This window comes from Trichomycterus rosablanca, chromosome 27 (assembly GCF_030014385.1).
Source record: "Trichomycterus rosablanca isolate fTriRos1 chromosome 27, fTriRos1.hap1, whole genome shotgun sequence".
Lineage (NCBI taxonomy): Eukaryota > Metazoa > Chordata > Actinopteri > Siluriformes > Trichomycteridae > Trichomycterus > Trichomycterus rosablanca.
In genome coordinates this window covers 7,499,645-7,513,132 of record NC_086014.1, presented here as the reverse complement: position 1 = coordinate 7,513,132, position 13,488 = coordinate 7,499,645, and the positions used below count along the sequence as shown (strand labels likewise).

General features: G+C 35.5%; 1 long non-coding RNA gene across 1 annotated transcript; it reads right to left on the bottom strand.

Moving 5' to 3' along the window:
* Nucleotides 1-7,716: 7,716 nt before the first annotated feature.
* On the bottom strand, nt 7,717-12,500 carry LOC134304203 (uncharacterized). The gene is made up of 2 exons (XR_010007782.1): nt 12,381-12,500; nt 7,717-10,008 (listed from the first exon to the last, which is right to left on the bottom strand). It is a non-coding gene; the product is annotated as an uncharacterized LOC134304203 (long non-coding RNA).
* Nucleotides 12,501-13,488: the final 988 nt, after the last annotated feature.

Below are 13,488 nucleotides of genomic sequence, written 5' to 3'. Positions count from 1 at the left end.
GCAGCTGCCTATGTAGACAGTAAGACAGCAAGGCAGCTCCCTAGGTTTTCGAACACACCCGTGAAGTACATTTTCCTGATTCTATCATTTTTAAGAATAAACACCACCAACTGAAAACTAGGGCAACATACTGCTGCTTTTCTTATTCTAACTGGACTCATGTGATGCTTGTTTTCATAGCAGTTGGTATTTTACACATGCGTTTGAATCGGATTACTTGTAGCTACGTGTAAACAGAGATTTTCATCAGATTGTTGAGATGAGTGTACATACAAACATCTTAGTCTTAATTAGTAAATTAAATTACTTCAATGTGTCAAATGTCTCAGAAACTACTATTTAACATGAACATGATTGGTATATTTAAACCATTTGAACACAGCCACACTTTATTGGTGTGTAAACTGGTCCATGTCCCCAGATTAACAGCTTTGCAAACACACACACATTTACACACTCTCAAACTCAAAAGAAGCTTTATTGGCATGACAAATAAGGACATTCGTATTGCCAAAGCAAGTTACAGAGAAATATTAACAATAAAAATAAGAAAGAACAAAAATATACAGAACAGTTACATGTGCAAAAAATATAGAATAGAATAAAATATTAATAAAAACAGTGCAAAATAATAACAATAAAAAGTATAATATTTACATTAATGAGGTAGAAAAACAATCAGTTTGTGCGTGTGTGTGTGTGTGTATGAGACATGGTCACCCACTGTCCCTCACCTGGTGACAGGTGTGTGTATAGAGTGCTGCCAGTGTGCAGCTCTCTCTGTGCTCCCCCAGTAGGTGGGGCAGTTTGTCGGGGTCTGGGAGGGAGGTAAAGTTGGGGATGATGTTATTAAATTTAGGGAAGAATTGGGAGCGGATGTGGTGGTACTTGGTACACCGGGTGAGGAAGTGCAGCTCCGTCTCTACTGTACTGAGAGTGCAGTGCTGACACAACCTCTCCTCCCGGGGCAGCCAGGACCAGGTGTGTCGCCCCGTCTCCACGGCCAGGTCGTGTGCGCTCAGTCTGTACCTCGTCAGGGTGTTTCTTAATTTAGGGTCGGATACTGTGCTCAGATAATCTGCTGCACTGTAGTGTCTGTTTAGGGCCAAATAACACTGCATTTTACTTTGAGTTTTGGTTTCAGTTTCCCAATAATTCAGATATTTAGTTCTGAGTTTTTGTGTAATTTGGTTTATTCTAATTGGGTTTGCAGATTTCTCCTGTTCTTGAGTCTTTATTGTGTTAGTGTGTGTTAGTGGTGTGTCGGCGTGTGTTAGTAATGTGTTTGTGTGTGTTATTAGGGTGTCTGTGTGTGTTAGTGGTGTATCTGTGTGTGTTAGAGTGTCTGTGTGTGTTATTAGTGTGTCGGTGTGTGTTAGTGGTGTATGGGTGCAGTGACTCAGGACCAGTTGGATGAGGGGACTGGTATGTTTGCTCAGCTCTTGGTGTTTCAGGGCTTTATAATGATAAGATTGGGGGTCGCTCTCATTTAGATGGTTCCAGAAGTTGATTGCTCTTCTCTTGATAATTAGAGGAAATCGGCCTAATTCTGCCCTGCACGCATTGTTCGTGGTGTGTCTGTGCACCTTTAGGATGCTTTTACAGAACTCTGTGTGCAGGGTCTCTAATGGATGTTTGTCCCAATTACGGAATTGATGGTGTGTAAGTGAACCCCAAACTTCACTGCCATATAGCAATCGGTTCAATTATTGATTCAAAAATTTTAAGCCAGATTCGAACTGGAATCTCTCTCTCCCTCTCTCTCTCCCTCTCTCTCTCTCTCTCTCTCTCTCTCTCACACACACACACACACACACACACACACACACTTTTCTGGTCTCTGTTTTCTTTCAACAAACTAAGGCATTCATACTTTGACTTGATGTCTGTTCTGGGTGCTTTCCTCGTGCACGAGATCTTTCTCCTGGTTAAGTTGTAGTCTAGTTTAAGGGACAGGACTTTGAGTGACTTTGAGAAACTCCTAACAGATGTTAATACTTTATATATATATCAGGACCCCCACAGAGCATGTATTGTTCAGCACTGCAGTGACAATGACACGGTGGTGGTGTGTTAGTGTGCGTTGTGCTGGTATGAGTGGATCTGTGTATATATACAGTCATGTGAAAAAGTTAGGACATCCCGTGAAAACCTTTGTTAACATATTTAAACCTATGAACATTTGAGCTTCATTTGAACAGCGCTGAGAGATAAAGCTTATATAACTAAACAGAAAAAAAAAGAAATATTCTTTTAAACACAAATTTAATGTACAAAAATTGAAATTTATTGTGAGGAAAAAGTTAGGACACCCCCACATTTATTACTACTTAAAAGGTCTAAAATTAGAATCAGGTGCACCACATCAGCTGCAATGATTATACCATTGTTGGAGGACATTGGAGTTTTATTTAAACCTCAAACATTAGTTTGGTTTGTTCTTGATTGTTGAAGTGAGTGTTATCACCATGTTGAGATCTAAAGAGCTCTCTGAGGCCTTCAGAAAGAAAACCTTATGAGTTTGGGAAGGATTTAAAAAGATCTCCAAACAATTAGAAATCAGCCATTCCACTGTTTGGAAAATAATTTACAAGTGGAGAACATTTAAAGCAACTGTCAACATGGTCATCCTAGCAACTTCAGCCCAAGAGCCCAAGAAGTCTCCAATAATTTTACAATGTCATCAAGGGACCTACAGCTAGGATTTGCCACTGTTGATGTCAAGGTACATGCATCTGTCATCAGAAAGAGATGATAGATGCATGTACCAATTCCTTATACAGTATATAAGCTGGGAGGTAATGTGCACTATATGAACAAAAGTATTGGGACACCACTTTTAATTGTTTTAGCCACAACAATTGCTAACAGGTGCAATAAATTAATTATAAAAAGGAAATTATATGCTTCCAACTTTGCACTGTGCACAAAATAAACTGTACAAATAAACTTAAAAAAATTGAAACTTTAAAGAAACTGAAAACTGGTATGCAAAGGGCTCTGACCTCACTGAACAGCTTTGGGATAAACTGGACCATCAATTGAGGCTTTTTGGCCAAAATCAGTGCACAGCTATCCAAGTGCCATTTCGACTGAATGGGCACAAATTCCCACAGACATACTTTAGAGAAGTCTTCTCAAAAAATGTTTTAGTTGAAAAGATCACATACAGGTCACTGTATTTTAATATTATTTGTAATTTATTTAATTGGATAAATTGGATGTCCAACAAGCTCATGGTCAGGTGCCCAGATACTTCTGGTCATATATTGTATTTAAGCTGTTTGATCTTGGTTATAGTTGATGTTTAGCTGAGCCATTAATTACAGTAGTGTTCAAAAAAAGTGTTTCAGATATCAGTCCACAAGTTCTCTATGGGATTGAGGTCAGGGGATTGGGCTGGCCACTCTATTACCTTGATCTTGTTTGTCTGTAACCAAGATGTTTTGGGTCATTGTCATGTTGAAACACCCATTTTAAGGACATTTCTTCTTTGACATAGGGCAACATGATCTCGTCAAGTATTCTGATATATTTAAACTAGGGCTGTCACACGATTAAAAATTTTAATCAAGATTAATCGCGATTAAAGAACAAAATTAATCTCGATTAATCTCGATTAAAATCTTTAATCGTGTGACAGCCCTAATATATATGTATTCATCTCAATTAATCGCAAACTAATAAGTAAGCAAAATTTGAACAGTTATGCACATTGTTATTGCAAGAACGTGTTTACCAATAAAACATTCATAAAATATGATAAAATTATTAAATCTAAATTCATTGTAGAAAGCACATTATCTGACAAAAGTGAGGATCTTTTCCTGTTCATGACCCTGACACTGAAAACAGGTGCACCAACCATAATGTTTTGATCTAATATAAGGCATCAACAAAGCATCAAAACACAGATATGATTATTTCATAGATCTATTAAGAAAACCCTTTAATACTGTGTTTGTGCAGAAAGAATACTGGGAAATACTGTTCTAAATTACCATTTAAACATCTATAAATACCTGAAACAGTCAAGTTAGCAGACATTATCTATAAGTAATTGACTGTAGCAATATAAAAAAAGTGTTAATTAAAACAGTCCATGTAAACGCTTAGTCCATATAAATATCAGATACGAATGTGTTTTTAGAAAACTACAAACATCACAAATATAAATTATGTATATAACCATGTGATAGAATAACCTAAATAAACTGTAGAGATGAAACATCACACAGAGTTTCACTTTTTACCGGAGGGGGAGGAGGCGGAGCTACACGGATGGACAGCTCTAGCAGCCAATGGAGATACTCGTTACGCTTGCGTGATTTCATTCATCTTTTCATCAACACGTAAAAAAAGTGAAAACATTTACATTTACAGCATTTAGCAGACGCTTTTATCCAAAGCGACTTACACAATGAGCTGAACACGATGAGCAATTGAGGGTTAATGGCCTTACTCAGGGACCCAACAGTGGCAACTTGGTGGTGGCGGGGCTTGAACCGGCAACCTTCTGTTTACTAGTCCAGTACCTTAACCACTGAGCTATCACTGGCCGCTAAAAGTAGTTTATCATCGGACAGTTCATGCGCTTTACATCCTAATTCATCTGAAATACAGTTAATTACCACAGAGACACACATGTATGTGGCACAAGCCCTAATTTAAACTAATTCCCTCGTATGCCATAAATAGGCATAACACCATGGTATGAAAAACATCCCCATATCATCATTTTGTACCACCATGCTTTACTGTCTTCACAGTGAACTTTGGCTTGAATTCAGTGCTCAATGAACAATTTTGCTTTCACCAAGCCATTTCTCTTTGGACCAGTATTGACCAAATGGCTACTCCTTGTAAAGTCTCGTTGTTAAGAAAAAGACATGTCCTGAATGGGTTAAAATTTAAGTATTTTTCTTAACAACAGGACTTTACAAGGAGTTCTTGCTGGTAAATTCGCTTCACTTAATCATCTTCTGTACTCACTGCTAACTTCAGATGTTCCTTGATCTTTCTGAAGGTGATTATTGGCTGAGCCTTTGCCATTCTGGCTACTCTTCAATCCAATCGAACAGTAGGCATGATCTCAAATGCCTTGAAGTGACAACCAAAACCTGAAAGACGCGTCTTTCAGGTTTTGGTTGTCACTTCAAGGCATTTGAGATCATTTTAGCTGAGCAGCCTTTAATTTGCTGCACTTCTCTGTATGTTTTTCCCTCTACAATCAACTTTTTAATCAAAGTACGCTGTTTATCAGAACAATGTCTGGAACAACCTATTTTACCCAGTATTTCAGAAGGAAATTACCAAACTGTGCAACATTTGCCACCCTCATACCTTATATAAGGGCCAAAATTGACACACGTTCTTCTGCAGAATGAATGACTTCACCAACTGAACTCCTCACTGCTATTATTTTGAACAACCCCATTTCAATCAATGCTTCGATTACTCAGAATGTTTTGCTATGTAGAAATAGCATTTCTACTAAAAACAGAGATTTATCAGGTTAATGATGTAGGACTGCTATTTTTTTAAACACCACTGTATATGAATGTATTATGTATAGATAATAAAACACTGAAACTGAGATTTTGATTGAAACCACTGAGAATAGCACTTTGATGTTAAAACAGTTAAAAACCAAACTACAAATACGTCTATCAACAGCAACATATTGCATCTTATATACATTCTTAAAAATAAGCTGAATTTAAACATTTAAACATTATTCTTTATTTACCATCCATTTTCTTTTTTGTACTATTATTCTGGATTCAATTAAATTAACTATCTGTTAAATGCAGGATGTGTAAAAAAAAAAAAAATAAAGGCTGATAAATCAACATACTGTGTAGGTACAGTGCCAATAGAAAATATTTATATCCCTTTTAAATTTTTGTTTTGCATGGCAATTCACTGTTTCATTACATTTAGGTCAGGGCTATTCACCTTTCTATCTTTAAGCCATTGCTTTTTTGTGGTGGTGTGTTTAGCTGTCTAGCAGAGGGCCACATGTTTTTTTAAGAATTTGGATGCACTTATCAGCATCCATTTCCTTTCAGTCCTGACCAATTGCCCAGTGTCGGCTGAAGAGAAACATTCCCATAACCTAATGTTGCCACCACCTGTGCTTTATGGTAGTTTTTACCAAACATACCAGTTGGAGTTCAGTCCAAAAAGTTCAGTCTTGGGCTCTTCTTTTGCCACATAGCATTACACTATTTCAGTTGGCAAATCACAAATGGGAGTCAGCATAGCACCTTTTCAGGAAGATTAGCTTCTTTCTTGCTTTACAGGCCAGAACGGACCGACACGTCTGTATGAGTGAAATTGATTGGTCTGTAAATGTACAACAAAGTTGCCTTTGGTCTCTTGGTAGTTTCCCTGTAGCTTTTGGTACTCTGAGGGATAGTTTAAGCCTCTGAATGTTTTTTTTCCCAACCACAGTGAATTTTTGTGTAGCCATGTACTACTAGTAGTGGAATCCTAAAGAAACATCTTTATTTTGAAGTAATCAAAATCACAATTGATTTCAGGTGTGGGGCAGTCGTTCTTATCCAAACATAAGTGGTTACTAATCCACTAATACAATCTAGTGGTGTTTCACTATTTAAATTGCTGTCGTTTATCATAGTGTGTATTAACTTTGATGATGAGGGCTATAATGTCTAAATACAACTTGAAAAAATAGTTTTATTTTCATGGTATGTTGTGGCAAAAGGCGAGAATTTCGATAGGGTATAATAATTCTCTGTAGGCACTGTACATCAGAAAACCAAACCAATTCCATTGGTGTACAGCTGAACATTCATGAATAAAATGTCAAAACTGATTTATATTGTAAACGTCATTTAACTCCACATAACTAGCCACGATATTGTTTAAGTTATGTCAGTATGTCACATTTTTTGTATTAGTTTTTTTTTTTGTTATTGCCTAGCCCTTTATCATTTTATAAATAATGTACTTAAAGATCTGCTGAATCCAATGAGCAGCAGTATTTGATGACACAGGCTTAGCTACTTGTACTAGGAGAGTATGTTTATAAATTACCCTATAGGTAATTATAGACAGTTACAAATTATATAACTGTCTGACTTTTTAAAGCAAAGACACATAAGGGTTTTTTTCTTTCTTTCTTTACTGGTACAAACTTGAACAATACTATTTTTGCCTGAGTTACAGGACAAGATTTACAAACAAGTCAAACAATAACAGGTTAAGTGCTTAACTTATGTTTTTTCTGTAACTCTTAACTACTAAATGTCAGGATATGTAAATAGTAATACATATATACATATTACAAATAACAAATATCATTTAGTACAATTTTCTATGGTGTTTCAATCTGCATTGCATATCAAGTTACCTCAGGTTAGACTTGTCCAGTGCTGCTAATTGTGCAAATCAGGACTTTTACTGTACCTCATTTTAGGGACTTACACAGTTTTATGTAATTGTATTATTAATTATTTATCCACTTTATTAATAATTGAGCTCTTAATTATCACAATTAGCACAACCAACTTCAGAAGATTGATGTGTGCGTACAGGTGTACTTTTTACTTGGGTCTTTACATGGAGAAGCAACTACTGTAAAATAAATCCTACTATTTGATGTTGTAGATTTTTAAATATAATTAACTATAATTAAATATCATTATTTCAACCGTTTTAAATATTGACTACAAATCAAAAATGTATAACTTTATTTCACAAACCACTTTATTTAGTTTCTGTTAAAGCTCCAATTACAGCTGACGGTCTTCTTAGATGCATTTCTAAAATCTTTGTCCATCTGTTTTTGGAAGCCACATCTGTATTTGCTTGCACCTCAGAGGTTCAAGGACATTCATGTATATTGCTGCATTTGTTCCCCTAATTTTCAACAGTCTTCCTGCGCTTTCTACTGAGAAGCTTCCAATAACGTAAAGCTACCACTACCATGTTTCACGCTAAGGATGGGATTAGCCGTGTGTGAGACACTTACTTGCCGCCGTTTTACCTTAAGCACCATGCACATTTACCACTTTGACGATTGGTTCTTACCACTTTTTGATTGAACTCTGACCATAGTTTGCTGCTGAAGTGCTGCCAATTTGACAAATTATTTACCTGATGTAGACAGAAGCAAAGTCGAGACATTGCAGGAAGAAATGAGATTAATGAAACAAAGTTTGATGAACTCTTTTGGATTTTGAATTTTTGGTTTTTATTTTTCTTTATTTTTTATTTTTTTTATGTCTCCAAATGACAACCATATCCAAACTTTTAAACTAAAAGTTTGTTTGTTTTTGTATTCCAGCTTATCAATGCCTGTTTCATCCAGAATTAAAGCTTTTAAAGTTTTTCTGTGACTACCAGCAGAAGCGCTCGTGAATCCAACTTAAACAGCACTTAAACACTTCTTCTAAAGCTAAGTACATTTCTCTACTATAATGGCCCCAGCAGGAGCTCTTTATCCTTGTGCTGAGTGTGCAACGTTCAGTTATTCTTTCTCTGTCGTTACTGATAACTTTATATGTGATAAGTGTAGATTAGTTGTTAGTCTGACGGAGAAGATTTCAGTGTTAGAGGGGCGCATTTGGGCTTTAGAACAGACTACTACTAGTGAGTGCTTAGATTTAGCTGTAGCAGTCCCGAATGCCAGTAGCTCAGGTGTAGAACCCCAGACTCCGGCATTAGAGCCCTCACAGCGGGGCGACTAGGTGGCATAGTCATAGGGCAAAGCACCAGCCATCTCAGTTGCACGTGTCAAACAGGTTTTTGGAAGGGAAAGCCACCTCTATATGCTTCCACTAGGAGAAATTATTCATAAACATGGCTTAAATTTTACTGCTATGCAGATGACACACAGCCAACGACACAAACCAAATGATACTGACACAATCAGTAAGATAGAAGATTGTGTAAACGACATAAAAAACTGGATGTCATGTCATTTTCTTTTACTTAATTCAGATAAAACAGAGGTTTTGCTTGTTGGTTCTAAAGCTGCAAGAGACAAGTTGTCTAACATGGTACTAAACCTAAACACTTTCTCTGTTACTCCCAGCTCAGATGTAAAAAACTTGGGTGTCACACTAGATTCAGATTTCTCCTTTGATACACACGTCAATAATATTACTAGAGTTGCTTTCTATCATCTGTGTAATATTTCTAAAATAAGAAATAATACTATCTGTTAATGATGCCGAAAAACTGATCCATGCGTTTATAACTTCTCGGTTAGATTATTGTAATGCTCTTCTAACTGGATGCTCCACAGTATCTAAATGAACTTATTAATCACTACAACTGGTTCCTCTCAAGGTTTCTTCCAAGGTTGGTCCTGGATTTTGTAAAGTTGCTTTGAGACAATGTCTATTGTAAAAAGCGCTATATAAATAAAGTTGACTTGACTGGACTCTTACAGAACTTACAGAAGTTTTGCAGGTTTCATTGTCATATGAAACGAGCAGCAGCCATGAAGTACCACTTTCTGATTAAACTCTGACCATAGTTTGCTGCTGAAGTGCTGCCAATTTGACAAATTATTTAGATAATAAATCTGATGTAGACAGAAGCAAAGTCGAGACATTGCAGGAAGAAATAAGCAGGATTCTCACTGTTTTACAACTGTTTAGCTGTTTAACTGTTCCTAATTCTGGAATAGCTAGTTTTGGCATTGTAGCTGTTCAGTATAATTGAATTTGCCACTCAGGTGGCGTAGTGGTAAAAATACATGCTGGAAACAGAGCTGGAACAGCAGCTCTGCCTTGCTGGCTTAGACTGAGCTTAGACTGATGGCGCCTGCACAGAGATGGGAAAAGAGTGCTCTTAGGGTGTGTCTCTCCATACACGCAGCTGGGCTGCACTGCACTCGTCAAAGTGCAAGTGATATAATGCATACGGCTGCTGTCCACGTGTCGGAGGGGGGCGTGGGTAACCAACCTTAATCAGAGCAGAGGTCAGGCATTGGTGGAGAAAAAGCATGATGCAATGGGGCAGTTGGACGTGCTAAAAAAGGAGAAAAAGGGAGAAAATGCATGAAGAAAAAAATATATATATATGATTGAATTCATCCTTAGATTAATGAAACAAAGTTTGATGAACTTTTTTGGATTGGTTTTTACTTTTTCACACACACACACATTTACACACACTCTCTCACACACACACTTTTCTGGTCTTTATATAAACTCTTTTTTCTTTCAATAAACTAAGGCATTAATACTTTTACTTTGAGAAACTCGTAACAGATGTTAATACCTAACGTGTATATGGGTCAAAGACGAGACATAACTTTTTAGTGTCCCCACTTGATAAATAATATACAATTATATTAATATAAGTGGATATACCTTCAATCTACTCCATTTGTACATCTTTACTGAAACCTAAAGTAATTTTTACGGAAAATGTATGATTTTTGAAAAAAAAAACCAAAATGTCATTCAGTGCAACGGTCCCCCTACCTCTTTAAGTAAAATAACATTAAGAAAAAACTAAATAATCTTAAGTAAAACTTAAAATTTACTGCTTTGGCATAATTGTACAAATGTCATGTGTGACATATTAAATAATATTAAATTTGATGTGTTTTTTAATATTACTAATATTCAGGATACTTTCAGTCCCCATTTTCCCAATCTTCAGTTGTCATTCAGTACAACGTTAATAAAAAGCCTTATTTTAATATGCGATCAAGTTACTGCAGTCATGTGACCAATTATAACAACAAAAGAAGACTCCTGGGGACCCTTCAGCACATACACGAGGTCAATGCATTTTAACATTATTTGATAAAAATGTCTTTTTACTGACACAGTACATTAAAGAACAAAACTGAGTGTCATTCAGTACAACACAGAAAACGTAATATTATGGTTAATCTTGTAAACAAACAAGGTTATTAACATTTAAATGTGAATATGTGTAGAAATGTCTTTGAGCTAAGGTCAATGTTAGCTTTTGCTAACCACTGGGATAACTGTAAAATGTGCTAAAGTAAAATTTCTGTCATTCAGTACAACAACAGTCATTCAGTGCAACAGAATTTCACTGTTGCACTAAATTGACAATGACATTGTTATACTGACTTTATAATGTTTTAAAATTATTTTTAAATATTAAAACCACTTTTTTCCATTCTAGTCTTCCTTAATAAGAGCAGTAATTACAATGAATATTAATAATTATGTTTTTGATGAAGTGGTCCCTGAGATTTTGTTATTGTCAAGTACGATGACCTGCCATTCATTGGGCAAGTACTGCTGTCTGTAGGAGATGAGGTGCAAGTTAGCTGCATGCTACAAAATTGAAACAGAAATTCCTTTGTGTGGCCAAATCCACCTGATGAAATTTACTACCTTAAGTCTGATGTCAAAATCATAATCGCAGAACCAAAGCCATGTACAGCAAGAACCTCAAGGTTAACAACAAAAGACTGGAAAACATTTGTTCAGTTCATGAAATAAAATGCGACTTCAAATGGTTTTCATGGCTGAATGAATTTAGATTTACTGCAGCAACTTTTTCACGTGTTATGACACAAATTCCACACTTCCACACTGTTCTGGTGCCTTACAAGTTGTTATGATGGCTTCATTAGCTATGTTTTTCATTGCCTTACTTTTTTCATGATGAAGTAATATTATAACACATACTTGCCACTGGTGTGGCATATTTTCATTCTACTACTGCTACTTTAATCAATAAAGAACTTAAAAACAAATTAAGTCATGAATATTCTGATGTAACAGGATAATTTGGAGTATGTCATTCAGTGCAACATAAAATCATCATACAGTGCAACAAAAACATTTGCTTAAAATAACTGTAATAAGTAATTGTTATATATTTTTTTCATGTGAATGCAAGAGAATCCAGGCCTGCTTCATAGAAAACAGAGTTTGATTAGGTTTCAAATAGAATAGAATGTGTAGCAAAAACATCTTGTATACAAATAAACAAAATCCCAAGACGCATTAGAGTACAAACAATGCACAGAAAATTCAAAACAGAGTAAGTACAGTTTCTTCTGAGGTTTTAAATCTTTTGTAAGAGATATACTAAACTTATAAATTTGAAATGGCTAAGATTGTTCCTTGTGTGTGTATTTTGTCATAAATTAGTCGTTGCACTAAATGACATTTTTGTGCCCTTGTTGTGTGTCAACAACACTAAAATTATCAAATAAGCAAAATGCTGAGAAAAAAAATACATATTTACATAGGTGACACATTTGTGCACAATATTAAATGAAAAAATTATACAATTTAACCATTTTATTTTTTTGGTACTTGGAACACCCTATTCGTCTTTCACCCATATACAGTGTGTATATCTATATTATTATATATTATTATTATATATATATATATACTCACATCTCACTTTCGATACCCATATTAAACACCTCTGCAAGATCTCTTTTTATCATCTGAGTAATATTGCTAATCTTCGTCCCACTCTCATTCTATCAGATGCTGAAAAACTGATGCACGCTTTTGTCTTGTGTGACATATTAAATAATATTAAATCGGATGTGTTTTTTAATATTAATAATATTCAGGATACTTTCAGTCCCCATTTTCCCAATCTTCAGTTGTCATTCAGTACAACGTTAATAAAAAGCCTTATTTTAATATGCAATCAAGCTACTGCAGTCATGTGACCAATTGTAACAACAAAAGAAGACTCCTGGGGACCCTTCAGCACACACACGAGGTCAATGCATTTTAACATTATTTGATAAAAATGTCTTTTTACTGACACAGTACATTAAAGAACAAAACTGAGTGTCATTCAGTACAACACAGAAAACGTAATATTATGGTTAATCTTGTAAACAAACAAGGTTATTAACATTTAAATGTGAATATGTGTAGAAATGTCTTTGAGCTAAGGTCAATGTTAGCTTTTGCTAACCACTGGGATAACTGTAAAATGTGCTAAAGTAAAATTTCTGTCATTCAGTACAACAACAGTCATTCAGTGCAACAGAATTTCACTGTTGCACTAAATTGACAATGATATTGTTATATTGACTTTATAATGTTTTAAAATTATTTTTAAATATTAAAACCACTTTTTTCCATTCTAGTCTTCCTTAATAAGAGCAGTAATTACAATGAATATTAATAATTATGTTTTTGATGAAGTATGATGCAGCGGTCCCTGAGATTTTGTTATTGTCAAGTACGATGACCTGCCATTCGTTGGGCAGGTACTGCTGTCTGTAGGAGATGAGGTGCAAGTTAGCTGCATGCTACAAAATTGAAACAGAAATTCCTTTGTGTGGCCAAATCCACCTGATGAAATTTACTACCTTAAGTCTGATGTCAAAATCATAATCGCAGAACCAAAGCCATGTACAGCAAGAACCTCAAGGTTAACAACAAAAGACTGGAAAACATTTGTTCAGTTCATGAAATAAAATGCGACTTCAAATGGTTTTCACGGCTGAATGAATTTAGATTTACTGCAGCAACTTTT